We start from the raw sequence: 19,352 nt of genomic DNA on the forward strand, positions 1-19,352 counted from the left end.
GCATGGGTCCCTCCTGGCTCCCGTGGAAGCAGCAGGTGGCCTACTATAAGCGATATTGTGCGATGGGCTACTTGTATGTAAATAAATGGCACATGTAATATACTTAGTACCGTGCCTAGAAGGTCATAAGTTCTTAATACATAACAGCTGAAAATGTTTGTATGCGTATCATTTTTCTTTTCATTATTTTATTTTATATATATATCTTGTATAATAAAAGGCTACTATGCAAATCGACTGAATGGCAGAATGACCAGTCACTATGACATGCACTGACCACCAGGGGGCAGATGCTTAATGCAGGAGCTGTCCCCTGGTGGTCAGTGTGCTCCCTCAGGGGAGCGCTGCTCAGCCAGAAGCCCGGCTCCTGGCTGGCCAGCAGGGAGGTAAACAGGTAAGTGCTATGTGGAGACTAGCAGGGACTCCCTGACAGAGAGCTTTCTGGAGAAACTCATGTCCATTTTCAGACCTGAAGGATGAGCAGGAGCTATTGGTTAATGGAGTAGAAATGAGAACATGTCTCCCACGGAGAAAGCGGCACATGTTATGTTCCTGAGGTAAGAACCAGCATGGTATGGTATGTTTATGAGACTCTGTGTGGCCGAAGAGTTTGCAGTGGGATTAGATGAAATGGTGGAAGGGTTGGAGAGTGGAGGAAGAGGAGGGTGAGTGAAGAGAGAGAGAGAAGTTTGGTTCATTTTTGAGGGAAGAAGGAGGGAAAAGAGCCTACCATGCCTACCATGTCCCTAGTGATACATTCATGGCATCTTACCTGTGAGGACATAATATTCTATTTTATAGAAGTTAAGAGTCAGAATTAGCCACCTTAGAGCTAAGGACATTTGAATCTGGTGCCATATTTCTTTCTATCACTCCTCTTAGTCTCTTGGCAACTCCCAAAGTGATGTTTCCCCTGGATGTCTGATGCAGAACCACTGAGAAGAAACAGCCAGCTTTCTCCTGGTCACTAATTCCCTAGCCACAGCTGCTTTCTGCTCTGGTTCATGATCTTAGGGCACCTGAAGCCAGCTTGGACTTACAGTCCTGCATCCTGTACTTTAAGGCTGAGTCCTTTCCTCGTGGACAGCACAAGGGAGACCTTTCAAAGAAAAGCTGAGGCTGGTTTGAGGAAATCATAGGATATTCCCTCGAGCTGCCTTTACTTCCTGATAGCTAATTCATCCAGATGATTGGCCCTGCAACCCTCCAGCTCAGCCTGGCTGTTGGTTAACATGCAGCCCAGACGGTCCAGTGCATCCTAGTGTTGATAGCCGTGGGACCCAATTCTGTGGCAGGGCTTGGGCGGAGTGGCAGCATCTATGTGGATCATGGGCCTTCTCAGCTTATAGGATGTGTGGTAACTTGGAGCCATTTGCTTTAAAGCTTCCATTTGCATTATCAGCAAAGAATATGGAAAACAGCTCAATTTCAGCTGATTACCCACTAACGTGCCTGGGAGCCACTCTGTAATTTTCATCGCTGCTTGCTGGGCTGTTCACAAAGTTTGTAGGCAAATTTGACAGAATGCATTCAGCCCTGCTGAATGGCAGACAGGGAAGGCACCAGCTTCCTGTTCTCTTTGTTGGAAGCATCTGTTTCCAAAACATAGTAAACATTTTTTCCCAACCATTTTGAGCACAGTCATCTGTGAGATACTTTTCCAGCACAGCCTTAGGCCCAGGCTTTGGTTTTCCCACAACTTCACCCGTTAGGAGTTGTCTGTCACCCAAGGGCAATGAGAGTGGCTCGAACAAGGATTTCCAGGAAATGGCTCCTGGCCATCTAGATGGATAACCTTTCCTGACACTAATTAGAGCCAAGTGATTAAGTTCTAGCCCTGTGGCAAGATCAGACAGTGGGACACCTGTCAGCCATTTAAAAGGAAGTGGTAGATTCCACTTCTCACGCTGTAATGTGCTCATGGAATCACTTGGGGACCTTGTTTAAATGAAGATCTGATCCAGTAGCAGTGGGCATCAGGCTCTGCATTTCCAACAAGCTCCCAGGTGATGATCCGTGGACCACGCTTTGAGTAGTTAGGCTATAGAAATTTTATAATTGCATGGGACAGTATTCCTAGATCCAGTGAGAAAAAAGATTGCATTGTATAGAATATGATCATTCATATGTATATGTTATATATATGTATAATATGTTATATATATTCTTCTGGCATAGGTTAATAGTAAGTATTGCTGAATGGCAGGATCCAGGGGAATGGTTATTTTCATTATTTTGATTATCATTGCTTCATTATACTATATTAAAGCACCTGCTAAGAGAACAACATAATCTTTTCTAAAGCATCCCTTTTCACAGGGGAAACATTCTACAAATGCTGTTAGGAGAGGAAGGTCTGGTGGGTTCCCACACCTGGACCATTTAGGATCATGAATGGGTGGAGTGGGGTAGGCTTTTCTTTTCATTTTTAATTTTATGTAAAGTATGTGTATATATACAGGTATGCATACTATATGCATATAGGTACATATGTACTTCTACACATATTTATATATACACGTACATACATTACAAATGTGCTACTCTCACAATTTAAAAAAAGACAAATGTGATTGTGCAAGAAAAATAGGGGAGGAATAATTTAAACTCATTTCGTTTTCTAATTGTATTTACCCTACATGACAGCTAGCCATCATTAAAGTAGAAACTTTTTTTTTTTTTTTTTTTACTATTTGAGACATGATTAATTAATAACTTCATTATTATTCCTGTAACCCACCCCTCCATTCTTTTAACATTGTTTCTGTTAAAGGTGTTTTTGTAAAGGATGAGTTGTTAACTAATATGTAACCCATAGATAACCAGCATATTTATGAAAGAGTTCCAGGAGCTAACGCCAAAGGAAGCTGACTCTAGTTACCGATGGTCTAGCTCCAGGAGATGTGTTGACTTTGAGTCATTGAAACTAGACCTCGCAGAGACCGGTTTGGCTCAATGGATAGAGTGTCGGCTTGGGGACTGAAGGGTCCCGGGATCGATTCCGGTCAAGGGCATGTACCTTGGTTGGGGGCATATCCCCAGTAGGGGGTGTGCAAGAGGCAGCTGATCAATGACTCTCTCTCATCGATGTTTCTAACTCTCTATCCCTCTCCCTTCCTTTCTGTACAAAATCAATAAAATATATTAAAAAAAAAAAAAAGAAAAAAGAAAAAGAAAAGAAACCAGACCTCCCTTGACCAGTTTCGAGATAATCACTGGAGCAGACTGTGCTGACTTACACATGGAGACCTTTCAATCCCCCTCCCCGTTTCTTGGTCTGCTTTCCCTCTCCCTCCTAATAAAAGCCCCTGCCTGCACTAAGATGGTCTGTAGGATAGGGGCCCACCATATTCTCAGGCGGGCAGTACTTGAATGAACCATCTTTCCTTCCATCAGCACTCTCTCTCAAGTATTGGCTTTTGAAGCAGCAGCCAGCTAAACCTGAGTTCCATGTGATTCTTACAAAAAGCATATTCAAGCTTAAACATTATTTTAAGGAAAAAAAAATTCTCACAAAATTTCCTCCGGATTCAGTCTCCTTGAACTACTTAGCTCCTCCGAAGCCCCTGGAGATGGGGAGTGAACCCCAGGTTTTCAATTTGCACTGGCACCAGATTCAGTGCGGTGCTGCAGCCATCACTCTGATACGTGCGGTTGCACAGAGGCTGCTCTGTTCCATTTCTGCTGACGTGTTGGATGAGCTGACCTCCGTTAACGGTCTCTGTGACTGAACTGTCATGTCTCAGAGATTTGCTGCTTTGGAGCTGTCTCATCATTGCCTCATGAACCTTGAGTGAATAGTTCATTGCCAAGACCCACACTTGAAATACTCCCCTGTTAACAGCAGAATCCCCCCTCATGCCTTTTACTTCAACTTTCTCTCGTATGAAAAATGGTTAGGAACCCAGATTTGGCCCTGAGGAGTCTCCAGGTGGATGGGAATCAACTGAAATCAGTGAATCTGAATTAATAGCTAGAAATCCTTCAAGTTTCTTTGCCACCTTTTCATGTGCCGGGAATGTTATGCCTGCAAACTCTGAGACTAACTCCAAAGAAGGCTGTCCTTGTTGGAAGGGCAGATAGGATGAAACCTGTGGGCCCAGTGCCTGCCAGGAGACCTCTCCTTAAAATCCTGCATCTTTCAAATGCTTGCTTTGTGTCCCAGAATGGTGCAAACTCAATGAAGCTAAACAAGAAGAATCGAAAATATTGTAGAAATCTAGAAAAGTTTCAAATCCAAACATGTATCCTATTGCATAGAAATTAAAAGTTTAAGAATCTCATAGAAATTAAGAAATCAACTATGTAAATATTATGAATATGTATATATGATATAGTACTTTTATCTTAAAAATGCAAATTTATCACCCAGATCTGTGGGGCTGGATCCTGCTTCTCTTTCTGGGACTCTGCTCACCTTCAGCTCTAACTTTACTCAACGCTCAGCCTTTTTGAACTTCACTCTGTTCTTCTAGGGCAGTGGTCGGCAAACTCCTTAGTCAACAGAGCCAAATATCAACGGTACAACGATAGAAATTTCTTTGGAGAGCCAAATTTTTTAAACTCAAACTTCTTCTAACGCCACTTCTTCAAAATAGACTGGCCCAGGCCGTGGTATTTTATGAAAGAGCCACACTCAAGGGGCCAAAGAGTCACAAAGGGCCATGAGCCACAGTTTGCTGACCATGTACCTCGTTTATTTGGCCCATGTGAGCCTTTGAGTTTGACATGCTTGTTCTAGGGAATGCCTTCAAAGTGTTTGGGCTTATTTTACAAACTCTGTCTTTCGCTCTCTGCCCTCAAGTTCTTCCCCTGACCAGTTTCCCTGTATTCTTTCTGCCTCACCACGCTCACCACTTACTCTGTAAGCCTCAGAGGCCTCTAGGTTTCTTCTCTGTGCCCCAGGCAGCTTCCCTTGCCTAGAACAGCACTCCACACCTTGCATCCCTGCAGCTACACACAGGTGAGGACAGAGCCCACCAGCCCTCCTCTGAGCTGTGCCCACAACATCTGGCCCAGCCTCAACTTGGCAGATAAGTGCTCAACACTATGACATCATCAAGGAGAAAAGAACATGGCAAATCAATACAGCAGGTTCTCAAATAATATCCTTTCATTCAGTGTCTTTTTGTTACAACGTGATGACATGCCTTCCAACTTAACTCTTGTTTGCATTCATTAGCTGCAAGACCTCTGAAGATCTAGACCCAGAAATCACAGAGCATCACTTCTGCCATTTTTTATTGGCCAAGGCAAGTCATAAGCCAGTTTTGATTCAAGGGGAGGTAAACAGACTACACCTTTAGTGGGAGGAGCAATATGCATGTAGAAGAACGGGAGGGATGTTGGTGGCTTTGCAGGCAATCTACCAGTCAGTCCAGGAGGAAAGAGCAGTATTTGTAAGAGGGACCCCTATGCTCACTTTATGTAAAGAAGACAAGGTCATTGTCAGCTACCGAGGATTCAGGAGGCTGGGGAGATGAGGGAATGGATGAGGGCATGGGACAGGAACACCTAGAAGGATTACAGAGCCATGCTGTAGGCCATACCACACCTGGGTTGAGATCACCTCCAGCAGCACCCTTAGGGGAAGAAGTGGAAATGACATGTGAGGAATCAGATCCTGAGAAAAAAGCAGTTCTCTGGCTCATGCAATGAAATGGTGGCCGAACGTTAAGTCCAAGCCTCTTCCCACCACAGTTCAGGAATTTTTGTGCAGTATGAGATGTTTTCTCTGACTTACACAGATCTATAGACTGCTATTCTCATCACTGAAGCTACACTCTTTAGATTGCCTAGGATTGGCGAGAAGGTGGACACAAAAAGAAAGGGCATGTAGCTAGGAACTGCGTCTTTCTGGAGCACTGGCTTTTAGAATCCAACAGAGATCAGTCCAACATTTATTGATCTTTCCCAGAAGGACTCACAGTCTAAGAATTCACCCCAGGAAGCAATTGACCAATGTACCGAGATGGGGCGAGGTCAGGAACTAACATTTATGTTGTACTTAACATTGACAGGGTCTGTGCCAACTTTATACTTGAAGAAATGCTAAAAGCAGGAAGACAAGTTAGGAGATTAGTGTCAAAGACTAAAGAATTTTAAAGCATCTTAACCCAAGAACTTGGACTTCTTGGCTTCTTTCTGAGAGGAAGGCAGCCGGGAAAAACTTGAGGCTAAGACCTCAGACTATCCCCACTAGTGTTTGTTTTCCTGGTTTCTTTTAGGAAAATTATTTTGAGGGCAGTGGAGAAGAAGGACGGGATTAGGGAGGCGATCAAAGAGACAGCCAGTTTAGAGACCAGTATACAAGGTGAAAGGTTTGGTTTCTTCTTGCCCCATCCAGTACTTTTTAACCCTTTAATCAGCACCCCCACACTGGAGGGTGGGCATATCACCTCGCTGACAGTGGTGCACCTCACTTGTCGTTCTCTTGAGTGGATTCAATAAAAATAGGTGTTAAATAAGTACTATTTTAGACGAAACAGGTCAAGAGAGTAAAGTTCATATAGTAGAATCTTTTCACCTACCCTTCCAGTTCCTACTTCCCAGTCCTAGCCTCTCTCCTGCCCTCCCCACAGCAGTGATCCTGTGTTCTCTTACACCATTTTTTTATGGAGTGTCCACTGTATGTAGACACTGCTTGCTAAACACTAAGGAAACAACTGAAAAAGATGCAGTTTTAGATAAAGTGGAATGGTTTTGTAGTTAGAAAGTAAAAGGGGAGACTTTTATTTTGGGGAAAATCTACCTAGTACCCTCTAAATGTTATGAAAGCTATTCTTACCCATCTCATGGGTGTTATTTTGAAGGTTTGATCTGTTATTTGTTTTTTAAATCTCTGAAATATACAAAAAAGTGGATCTGCAAGATAAATAATTTCCTTTTCCCATCAGGACAATTTATGGAGATTATTCAACATGGAGGAATGTTGGGGTGAGTTTATGATGAGGATAAAGGAAGGATTCTTTAGGCATCAAGTCTGGAAAAGATAAGTCATCCACAAAGGAGGAATCATGTGACCTCAGACTTCACCATAATCATGATACCAGGAGACGATGTAGCAATGTCTACCAAATTCTGAGGCGAAAAAAATCCATGACCCTAGAATACTAAATCCAGCCAAGTGTTTGTATGTGTATAAAGTACATGAAAATTAGAGAATTCAGCATTTCTGAGTCCTTCAAAAATTTATTTGGTGGCAAACTCTGGCCAACCAGGACATGAATCAAAACAGAAGTACTCAAGAATAGAGAAGCTATGTGTTAAAAAGAAAGTGAGCAAATAAATCCATTTAAACTTAGAACCAGAACTACAGGTCCTGGAATCATAGAGTTATTTCTAAATCCTGGGAATTAGGAATATAGAATAGATGTAAATGTTAAAAATCTTGTCAGAGTGAAAAAAAGATAATAAATAAAAATTGTAAGGTGAGAAGAATAAATGCTACTTTCTTTACCCTTCTGACCAGATAATCAGTTAATACTGTCTAAAATTACAATATGAAGGAAGACATATATAAATAGAACTCCAATCTCTAGTCCTGGTCATTGTGGCTCAGTTGGTTGGAAATGATCCCATTCAGCAAAAAGTTGCTGGTTCAATTCCCGGTCAGGACACATTCCAGGTTGCAGGCTCAATCCCCTGTAGGGGGGAGCATAATGCAGGAGGCATCATATCGATGTCTATCCTTCTCCCTTCCTCTCTCTCCAAAAATCAATAAAAATATTAAAAAACTCCAATCTCTAAATATTTTGATCTTAGTGCTTAGAAAAATATTTCCTGTGGAAGACTTATTTAAAGACTAGTAGTTTCTCAGTTTCATTTAAAATTATTAGAGTCAAGTAAAATATATCAGTATAGTTTACTTCAGAAATAATTGCATATAAAAAAAAATCTTCTTGCTGGGTGTCTACCCATCTCCAGTTTGGTGTATGTGTGTATAGAGAGGCATCTAGCATAATGTTCATCTTATATGAGTAATTTCTTCTGAGTGGTGGACATTTTTCTTTTATTGGTGCTTTTCTGTGGATATTAATTTTAAAATAATAAGCAGTTTTTTCATAAGAATAATATTAGATTCAAAGTTTGTACTTTTGGTGTTAACTTGATATCTCTAGGCCTCAGTATTCTCATCTGTGAATGGAGTGAATAACAGCACCTGCTCTGAGGGCTATTGGGAAGAGCAAATGAGAAGCACATAGCACAATATCCGACCCTTCACGAACTTAATACACATTAACTTTAAAAAAAGAGACAAAACCAGCTAGTGTTAGAAGTAGGAGGAACTTTAGTGATTCACTTTCAAAATTTTACCCATGAGAAAACAAAATTCCAGAGAGGTGTGCCCTGTATGCAGCAGGTTCTAGCGGAGCCTTAGCCTTCTGCAGGCTAGCTCTTTCTCACCCCCTGGCTCTTTTCACATCCCCATGGAATGAGAACAGAATCACATATAATATACCACCACCGAGTGCTTGGGCTAACACTCAAATTACTCTTCAGTGTTGTCCGAGCCCATGTCCATACTAGGTGCCCATGAAGCTAGGGAGAAATCACTGGCAGTTAAAAATGGCACCACACACGCATGGCTAATGAAGAGGTAGCTGCAGCTGGCTCTTCTCTCTGCATCCAGCATGTTATTCTAGTCTTCTTCTTGATCTCCTCTCCTGCCTTGAGATGATAAATGGAATAGCTAGCTCCCAGTTGTTCAGTTAACCAAACTTCTTTTCTGTTGTCACTGTGCAGCAGCAAACAGAGGCATGTAGACAGAACCTGCCTCTCGAGCTTTTTCTCTTGAGTCGTTGGGAAGAGCCTATTCCGTCATTTATATTCAGACCAGGGTTGGCATCAAAACAGGAGACCCCTCTTGTGGCAATTTCATTAATTAATGACAATTAGTGATTTTTTTAGAATGTTTGGGGTTTTTGCAAATGGTTGGGAAGGAAAAGGGGGCGGGGGTTGGAAGGAAAGAGCGATTCATGAGCCATTTTAACTAAAAATATGACATCAAGAAGCAGCCTCCCAGGGAGAGATCTGATTGAGTGTCATTGTGAAATTTGTTGGAGGAAAAGAAAAGTCTAGAGTCGCCAGCTTCAAAGCCAGAACCGTGATGTTATCATGTCCGGGTGCACACTGTCCCATGGCGCAAACGGGGCCGGGTCAGCGCAGCACTCCCGGTAATAGGCACAGGCGGGCCAGCTGCCTAAATTGATTAATGATATGCAAATGGATTTACAGAAGATAGTCATCATTTCCTCCCGCCAGGCTGTCAGTCTTTTCCTCACGCGCTCTCAGCTCCGGCTAAAAGGAAGAGAAACTATTATGAGCAGGGGTTGGGCTGGAAATTACTTTCTCCTATTCAGCCGCAGCTTTCCGAGCTGTGATTCAAGCCATCAAAAGTCTATCTCCAGCCCACAGAGAACTGACACGCTCATTGTAGTGTGTCCCTCCTCCGACTCTGCTGCCGTCGTTTCAGCTAACCTTCATTTCAAATACTGTCAGCATCAGCCAGAATCCCTCCCAAACGGAGCGCCTCATCACCATACTAATTGAACGAAAAACGTTCCATGATTTAAATACCTATTGCTTCATCATTTCTCCATCTTCCATTTTGTCAGGCATGAAGTCGGTGATTAAACCCGAAGCGCAATTATTAGCAACAGAGGGACCGTTGTCTCATCCTGCCATTTCCTGGCCAGGTGCAAGCTCTCCGCGCCGCCCTGAGCGTGCCTGTCAGTCTCGGGAACAATCCCAGCAGAATGAGTGACTGATTTTCTCTTTATAATCAGGGCGGCGCTTCACAGCAGAATTGTCTCACTAGACCGCTATGGCTGAATGGCATAATAAACGTTTCAGCACGGCAAGAAGTTTGTGGATTGAAAAGGGGTGTCACGGCTGGAACAAGGCTGCTGATATTTTTTATCAATACACCTACCGCGGCTGCCTCCCACCACGTTGGCCTCTGCTGCTTCTGACAGTTGTGTAACATGAGGAAAGGACGACAAAGCAGGGTGCAGGAAGCCTGTTGACACGCCCTGGCATTGAGGGAAAGTAGAAAAGAAGCTTGCAGGGGCCTGTGGTGCTGGTACAGGAGGGTGTTCTCCTGAAGAGTGATTAGCGAGGGAGAAGGAGGGCAAGGAGTGGAGATAAAACACTTTTTTAAAAGCACGTTTAAGAAACTAACACAATGAGACTGATTTACTACACATTTGCGTTATTTGGATTCGCTACATGCGCATGGCTTGAATTTGTGTGCCAAGCCATCAAAGATACAAGATGACAGTTTTGAAAATTTGATGAGACACTCAGCGTGCTTGTCTTCCTCGATCTGCTGCTAGATTTAAAAGTTGGTTCCTCCCACTTGTCCAGAAATAGAAGCCCGGGTTTTGGAAGTCTCATGTTTTGGAATTACACCCAGGTACCTGCAGACTCACTACAGGCTCTGCTGGTCCCTTCTAAATTCTGGGTTTTGCCCAAACAGGGATGATATGCTTTTTGAAGAGTAATTTCCATTACATCCTTTCAAATAACTGTTTATGTTCAAGCTAGATGAAAAAATGTAGAAATCTTCGAGAACCCAAATTCTGACTAGGCAGAGATTTTTTCTCTGCGCTTCTCCCCCTTTGCATGGATCCATATGCATAGCCATGGATTTTGAGGCTGTATTCATGATCCATTCTCAAGATATATTATTTTCATTCTTCAGTTGCAAGATTTGCAGATAACTCTAGATTATTTGCAGATATAAATATATATAATATATATGTATATGTGTAAACAACAAATCACATGAAAAGATCTTTGTTTTTCTAATTTACATTTTAGAAATTTGGGCCCTTGACAACTTTAACGTGAGTGAGTAGCTTGAGATCTGGTGGCAAATTTTTGGTTATTTTAACCCTGAAAGTAAGTTATGTCCCCCAGAAAAGTGCAGAGTGTCCATAGGGAAAGTGTTCATGGCTGGTGGTTTTGAATAAAACCTTCTTCTATTGAGAATTCAAATACATTAAAAGTTTAAGGTAGTCTTTTTAATGTCACATGTTCATCCAAACTCTGAAAAACAATTTGTTCTGTGTCAAATTCAAAAGTAATGGGGTGAAAATGACAGAAACATAGTATAAAGATTTGAGTCCCAAGTTTACCATTCATTGGCTGGTGACCTTGAACAAGTCATTCAACATGTTTGTTGTTATCTGTAGAATGACTCGGTTTACTTTCAGCTTTAAAAATTTTGTGAACGGATTCTTTGTGCTTTGCAAAAAAAAGAGATTATAAAGTGCTTGCCCTAGATATGCTTAGATTCTGTTTGCTAATCACATATTGGAAAATATCATCAGGATAAAGAATTCCAAATATTATTTTTGACTTGCAAATAGCAAGGCAATGGTTGACCAGTATTCCTTGATACAGAGAAAGGATTTCTTACAAGGCAGGCTTAAGTCAAAGATATATTGTTCTTGTGTGGCAATAGATGACTTGTTTGTGTCTGAGAATATAGTATTTTCCTTTATTATAAATGAATGCACTTCTTGTTATGGGAAAAGCAATATTTAAAAGCTGATCTTAACCTCATTGTAGGTTCTCAGAAATTATTGATGACAATGATGAGTAAATATTGCTTGAAAGAAGAAAGGAAGGATATAATTAAAACAGTGGCTCACTGTGTAGTTTAAGTAGAGTACATTGTATTTGTGCCTCAAATGTGCTAAGATGAACTGCGTCACAAATATCTGACACTGGAGGTTTTCAGGCCAGCTCTAACATGACAACAAATTTTATGAGCCTTGTTCATCTCTGCTCCGCTTGTGATGGTATAAAAGTCATCCGGTGACACATTACACCATGACAAATAATGTAACCTGCTTACACACTGAAGAGAAGGAAATGTTCTGGCCAGTTGCTGAGGGTACGAGCCCTCTGAGGAACTGCCTCCCCTAATCCATCCTTCGGTCATCAATAGCATGAGCTAGAGATGTGGAGAATTTTCACCTACTACTTTGATTTGAGTCAGTTGTGGTTGTGTTGTTTTCCAGAGGTTGCCACAACAGGAGCAAGGACAGTGGCTCTGGTTTCCCCAACAGGCAGTTCGCTTTTCCTCTTTTGAACCTCAGTTTGAACCTCGGTGTTCCTGGCTTTGCTCACTCTCGGCTGTCCTGTGTTTGTGGGGGGACAGTCCGGACCCCAGGCCTGACGGTCAGATACAACCACTTTTGAAAACTACCTGGCAGAATTCTGAAGCTGAACTTATGCCCACCCTTTGATCCAGCAATTCACTCTTAGATATATACTCCACAAAAATTCATGTGCATGAGTATCAGTGAGATGTACAAGTATCTTCATAACATTGTTTATTTAACATAACCCCCAAACTGTAAACAACCTAAATGTCCATTGATAGTATAATATTATAAATTATGTTAAATTTCTACAATAAAGTACACTATTGTAGTTAAAATGAATGAAAATACAGCTCTTCGCATTACATCCTGAAATCTCACATTGCTGAGTAAATAAGGGAGAGACTGAAAAACGCATACTGTGTATGATCCTAGTTTGACATGTCCTCTGAGGAGGGGCAGGAAAACCTAAAGTATAGTGGTTAGGGATGCATGCATGTTTAGGTGACAGAGAGTGAAAGAAAAGCAAGGCAATTGTTACTTCAAACATTAAGTTTCTTATGCTGGGTTCTCTGGAAATACACTCAGATGGAGTTTTACATACAGAAGCTTTATTGGAGAGCTGTCTCAAGAAAAACACAGGCAATGTGAAGAAATGAGGGAAACAGGATTGAACAGAGAGAGAAGTTAAATTGCAACAAAGACCTTAGTTGATGCTGTACAGGAGATGCCAGAGCTGATGGTCTTTGGTGTCATGCTGTCCGATTTAAAAGCATCCTGCTGGAGAAAATAACCTATAAACCGTATTTTCCTGTTTTTTTTATTTTATTGGTAAACCTGTTGGCTATTAATTTTCTTTGGTCTGTTTCCAAAAACTAATTTACTGGTGTTGAACTGGACTAAACCATGACCTTTCACGTACATCCCTCATGTCCCCTGAAATAGAAAAGCAATTTGAAGATACACTTATGACCATTACATACAGGTCTCTTTTTTCTCCCTTAGCTTCTTTCAAAACACATGCTCTGTTATATCAAACATGCTGGTAAAGTGCACTCTTATTAGGTCTGAAAATAAGTTAAAACATATCCCTGTAATCTCATGTAATCCGTATATATAGTATAGGCATACCAATTTGATCACTCTGTACAAATGTCCCAGAAATTGATTACTAAGAATGAACTGAACTCCCACTGTATTTGAGTGTTTTCTTCAGAATATAGAACTAAGTAATGTTCCTTACCATCAGAGTACAATTCTCAGGGAGTGTAAAAGTGCTTACAAATAGTGTACATCTTTCAGTCATGTAGGGTTTTCTGAGAGACACAGATATTGTTTTGAGGGAAATCAGAACAGAAATATAAACGAGAAAGAAATAAGAGCATAGCAAATAAACGAGGATACATCCTGGTTTATCCCTATGCCAAGCAGTCTTTCTGGAATTGCTTAGCAGAAGTTTATTTCTGTGTGACTGGTAAGATTTCATTTTCAAACTGACCAAAGGGCTTCCAATTTATGGAAGAGGACTGGTTCAGTAGATTAGCATAACTGGCCAGTGTTGCTCAGTGGTTGAGCATTGACCCACTGAACCAGGAGTTCACGATTCGATTCTCAGTCAATGGACATGCCCCAATTGTGGGCTTGATCCCCAGTGTGGGTTATACAGGAGGCAGTCAATCAGTGATTCTCTCCCATTGTTGATGTTTCTGTCTCTCCCTCTTCCTTCCTCTCTGAAATCAATAAAAATAAAAAAAGTTAAAAATGTTTTTATTGATTTCAGAGAGAGGAATGTGCCCTGGCCAGGAATCGAATCATAACCTCTTGGTTCATGGGTCAATGCTCAACCACTGAGCAATATCAATTGGACAATTAAAACACATTAAAAAAAAAAAGATTATGGGGTCTTTTGGAAGTAGCAGCTGCCTCTGGAAATCATTAGCGAATATACAAATGATCAGTGCAAGGATGATGTGAAGAAAACTTGAATCTTATCAACTTTCTCTGGGCTGGCAAGAAAAGCTGGGATTGGGATCCTCTTTAGCAATTTCAGGGAGAATCCTTCTTCGCGGGTCTCCAATGGCCTGGGGATTGACTCAAAGACTTTGCCTTATGATTAATGTTGGTCATCTTTATCATTATTAGCATAATCCTATATAATAAAGGCTAAGTGTCCTATCGTCCAGTTGTCCAATCAAAGCGTAATATGCTAATGATATGCTAAGGCCGCTCAACCCCTCACTATGATGTGCACTGACCATCAGAGGGCAGACACTCCGACCAGTAGGTTAGCTTGCTGCTGGGGTCCAGCCAATCAGGACTGAGCGAGACAGGCTGACACGCTCTGGAGCCCTCCTACGGTCCCTCCCAAGCTGGCCAACCTTGTGCATCCCTCCCCAGCCCCAATCATGCACTGGTGGGGTCCCTTGGCCTGGCCTGTGCCCTCTTGCAATCTGGGATCCCTTGGGGCATGTTGGAGAGCCGGTTTCAGCCCGATTCCGCTCAATGCAGGAGTTGCCCCTGGTGGTCAGTGTGCTCCCACAGATGGCAACCAGCAGGCCGGCAGGCCCTGATGGCAGATTGGGACTAGGCCATGGGCTGGGCTGGGCAACTGAGGGTGGGTGTTGGCGCCTGGGCGGCGGGCTGCAACCTTTTGCCAGATACCTGGGGCGAGGGAGACTGGGCAGGGGTGGGGGTGGAGGAGGAGAGGCCGAACGGACGGAAGTGAGGTGAGAATATGGGGTGTCCACCAAGCTCACTCTCACTCCTCCTACTACCCTCCCCTGGGATACCAGGGCTGCGTGCTGGGGAAGCCCCTGTGCTCAGGTGCCTGGTGCCTGGGAGGAGCCCCCCCCCCCCCCCCCCCCCTGCATGGCCTCTTCCAGGTGAGCTGGGCTGCAGCCTCTGGGATCGCAGGGGCCGGTTGGGCTCCCTGTGGGTTCTCACAGCAGCTGGTAGCGAGGCCGGCCGGGAGAGAGTGCTGCCCGCTCAGCTTGTGTGTGGTGCCACTGGGTGGCCCAAGGGCCCATGCTGTGCCCTGGCCCACAGCTCTGGCTGTGCTCACTGAATCGTCGTGTGGGGACTCGGGCACCGTGACTCAGGCAGAGGGGGGCTTGTGGGGACCCGGGGGCCTAGGTGCTACCCAGGGCCCAGAGGTCAACTGGGACCTGCCCTTCCACACCAGACGCTTGTGCTTCCATCACTGGTCAGGCCCAGGAACTGCACCCGTGTACACATTTCATGCACTGGGCCTCTAGTGTGTGTGTGTGTGTGTGTGTATACATATAGTGTGTATGTGTGTGTAAATATATATATATATATATATATATATATATATATATATATATGTCAATTCTGTATGTTAGGCACTGTGTTAGGTACTTTACAAATCTTAGCTCTAGTTGTCCTAATAGCTACCCTGTTAGGTAGATATTATTATTTAAGGTGAGTCTCAGGCATGTCAGGTGGGAACATGTTCCTTAATAAAAGCAGGATTCCAAGCCAGATATGTTCAATCTCAAACCATGCACTTAAAAAACAAATGTCACAATGCATCTAATTATATTGTACTTATCTGTTGACCTGCTTATTATTTGCCTCTCCTGTGCAGCGAAATGACTCATGCACGTGTGTGCATTGCACACAAACAAAATTAAACAATATGCCAGATTTGCCTCTGTTATTTTATTTTGTCACTAACCTTTATTCATGTATATTCAAATGATCACCTTGTTTATATATTTGGATCCTAAAAATGTTCATCAACGAAGAAGATTTTTTTTTCTTTCTCATTTCTGCATTTATTTGAAGAGACAATTGCAGGGAAGGGCATATGAAATTGAGGCCAATAAATGGTTGCTCTGAACTGTCAATATAAAAATATTAAAAGGACTGTTGCTAGTCATCATTGCTGGTTGCTTAAAAACTGGGCAAAATTTAATTTGTCTCTTTTTCTTTGTCATTTATCTTTTTTTTTTCTTTTTCTTTTTTTAAGGAAAGCATGTATGTGTTTTATTTTGTAGAGATAAAAGTCAGGAGAAAAGGGACAATTAGCCACCAAGAGGAATGAGTTAAGGCTGAAAAAAAGACACAGAAGCCAAGGCCGGGGATGGCTATTTCTCCCAGAATCCTGGGAAAAAGGGCAGTGCATCTGCAGACACAGCAGGACAGCTGGGGGTGATGGACGGCAGGCACCGGGCTTGGGGGAGGACACAGACGCACAAATCAAATAGAGTTTCCTAATAAAGCCAAACAGCAAGGAAATTGATGGTTTGCTGAAAACAAAGTAGCAATCTGGCAACTACTCCCAGGAAAGCCTCTGCCCCCAGCCCTGGGCAAACCACAAAACACAATAGGAAGTTTTTATTATTTACGGCCAGGAAAGGACCATTCACATCCAGTTTGCCAGGAGGCACAGCACACAGAAATATTCCTTAGATTTGTAATTAACTCTTCAAAGTGCTAAATCTGCTTTAAAATAAAAAAGTCCCCTGACAGTTTAGGGTAGGAGTCTGCACAAGGTAGCCATGCCTACCGGGCCCGGAGAAACTGTCCAGCCCGTGAACACCCCAGGACACTGCTCTGGAGGAGGAGGGTGAATTGGGCAGTTTAATTACATAGGCCTCTGCACCCTTATTTCTCTAATTTCTCAGTTAATGTCTCCACAAATAGCGTGGAGGAGAATAACTCCGTTGGCTACCATCCCACCAGCAAAGCAAGCCTGTAAGTGTGGACTTTTTAAAATTTTCCTTTGAGAGTAAATGTATATTGTGTCTATTGTTTTCCAACTAGAAAATTATTTCCCTATACAAAAGGACCCTTAAAGGAAAACAAAACAAAAAGCAACTACTGGGAATAGCGTAGAATTTAAAGGGGTTTCCGTAAGGGACTGATTTTGGACTTACCTGCCATGGGCACTATGTAGTCCTGAGAGAACACTGATGTAGAATATGGAATGATGGGAGAGGCATGCTTTAGTAATGAAAAAATGGACAAGATCAGTCACTGGTTTCACTCTGCAATATGAAGATGAGAAATATTTTTGTTGTTGTTGTTATTATTGTTTAAAGTAGTTCTTGGCTTCTCTGGGACTGAAGTCATCTTTAGTTCATTAGAGTACAGTTGTTTTTACCTGATGATGAGAGATGGCTGTGCTAAAGAAGATTTTAATATAATTCTATTTTTCTTTGAAACTCTTAAGTTCAAAATCTGGTATAGACTGGAGTAAATAAACCTCATGATGCCATGCTTCTATTCCATCGGAGATTGTTTTCGGAGGCAGTAAGCCAGAAACAATTGTTTTCTTCTTTTTCTACAATTTCACAATAGCTGTATCACATTTGCAGAATGGTGATCCTGTAGGTGAGTGTTACAGTTGCCTTTAGGGTAGATCCAATAATCAGTATGTTTAGTTTAGCAAGTGTTTGCAAGATCGTATCATGGTGTGGAGAAAAGGGAATCCTAGTGCACTGCGGGTGGACAAGCCAAACGATGAAAGCTACTTAAGCTGTAATATAACTGGAATAAAATGTACTAACATAGAGTTTTTTATTTGTCTCAAATCTTTGTGCTTGAGCAAAGTCTGCCTTATCTAGAAAGTCACAGAGGGACTTCAGGTTTCTGAAAAAGGCCTCCTTAGCTCTTTGAAGGACTTGCAGGTCTCTACTCTGTTTATCTAAGCCAGCAATTCCAACTGGTGTGTCGCAAGAATTTTTAAAACTTGTAAACCTGACTATTCAGTCAGGGGTACTGACTGCTTCCTTTTCTTTCATGTGCCACTGGCAGATTTTTACCATTCCTTCTAAGAATGGAGAGTTTTTTCCTTCTAACTCATAGATAGAACAAAGACATGGGGAAGAGAAACATAAAGACATGGAATGAGAAAAGAGATAAAGGGTGATATGCTTGAGATAAAAGAGATAAAAGTGATAACAGGAAAAAGACAAGGGAAAAGACTTGTATGTTATTGCTGTGACGAGGAAGGTGGGGAGCAGAGTGGTGACAGAAAAGATAGGGTCATCACATAGTGTTGTAACCTATACGACCTAATGCTAGTAATGTTTAATGCTTTGATTTCTATTCTGGTTAATTAGGGGTGTTTGCTTTGTAAATATGCATCAGAATTACTCTGAAGATAATGCACTCTTCCATAGGTATGGTGTATTTTAATTTAAAACTCATTAAAATCTGGATATTTTAGTACTATGCGTATCATTTTCCTTTAGTTTTTAAATCTTTATAAAAATAATTATTGTGAGCCCACATGTGCTAGGCCATCTAAGGACAACCTGTATGGGCATGGGATGGTTGATGTGTTGACATAGATGAGTTGAGTAATGGTCACATCTGTCCTCTGAGCCTCTGGAGAGAAAAATCACTCTTGCTTGACTGATATTTCTAAACTCAACATCTGGTCATGTTACCCATCATTTGCGGGCTTTCCATTGCTCATAGGAGAAAATTCAAAACTCCTCAGCAGGATATAGCCATCATTCATTTTCAAGTGCAATCATAAGTCCTGTATGCGTCTGCCTCCTGCAGGGTCACTCCCCGACCCCCAGTCCACTCCTCCCCAATGAGCGGCCAGCCTGTGGAAGCGCTCTGAGGGCATCTTTGCTGTCCCCCTGCAGGAAATAAAGGAATGGAGCCTTCCTTTCTTTATACTACCACTTTGCCTTATAGTTGCAATGGTTTTTTATTTTATTTTATTAGTTTTATATGCAACACACTTAATCCTTAAAAAAAAAAAAAAAAAAAAAGAAACTATTTCCAATAAGGTTTTCCAGTTCTAATGCAGCAGTTCTAATCCACATTCTAAGCCATGTTTCCTCCTTTCCCATGAGCCCAGAGTAACACTGTTCTGAGTTTGATGTGTATCCCTGGGGACTTCCCCTTTAAGACTGTCTGTCTCAGAGATCTCTCTGGGTTGTTACGCATAGAAATAGGTCCTTCCTGTTCAGTGCTGTGTAAAAAGTTCATGGTAGGCATATGTTATTGAGCATTGATAATATTGATAAGCATTTGGGTTGTTTCCAGTTTTTTTTATTTCTAGCCCACAAAATGAAACAATAAACATTTTGTCTGTATCTTGGTACACATATGTGAGCATTTCCCAGCTAGCTCCTGAAATTGGAATTGCTAAGTTATAGGATATGCAGCAGCTTTTACAGTAGTTCTATTTCAGCTAGCTAAATTGCAAGTTGTTTTTATTTTTTGTAAACTTAAGCTTAGCACAAGGCC

The sequence above is a fragment of the Pipistrellus kuhlii genome, unplaced genomic scaffold, assembly GCF_014108245.1.
Source record: "Pipistrellus kuhlii isolate mPipKuh1 unplaced genomic scaffold, mPipKuh1.p scaffold_m20_p_26, whole genome shotgun sequence".
NCBI classification, from domain to species: Eukaryota; Metazoa; Chordata; class Mammalia; order Chiroptera; family Vespertilionidae; genus Pipistrellus; species Pipistrellus kuhlii.